Source organism: Etheostoma spectabile, chromosome 4, assembly GCF_008692095.1.
Source record: "Etheostoma spectabile isolate EspeVRDwgs_2016 chromosome 4, UIUC_Espe_1.0, whole genome shotgun sequence".
Lineage (NCBI taxonomy): Eukaryota > Metazoa > Chordata > Actinopteri > Perciformes > Percidae > Etheostoma > Etheostoma spectabile.
The window spans coordinates 6,475,416-6,475,643 of record NC_045736.1 but is presented as its reverse complement, the minus strand read 5'-3'; positions in this window follow the sequence as shown (position 1 = coordinate 6,475,643).

Sequence of the window (228 nt, the reverse complement as noted above, 5' to 3'; positions counted from 1 at the left end):
CAAAATAACAGAAAACAAAAAAAATGACGTCTGCAAAAGTTTGGGCAACCTGCAGAGTTAATATCTTGTACTGCCCCCTTTGGCAAGTATCAAAGCTTGGAAACGCTTCTTGTAGCCAGCCATGAGTCTTTCAATTCTTGTTTGAGGTGTCTTTGCCTATTCTTCATTCCAAAAGTCTTCCAGTTCTTTGAGATTTCCGGGCTGTCTGTCACGCACTGCTCTTTTAAG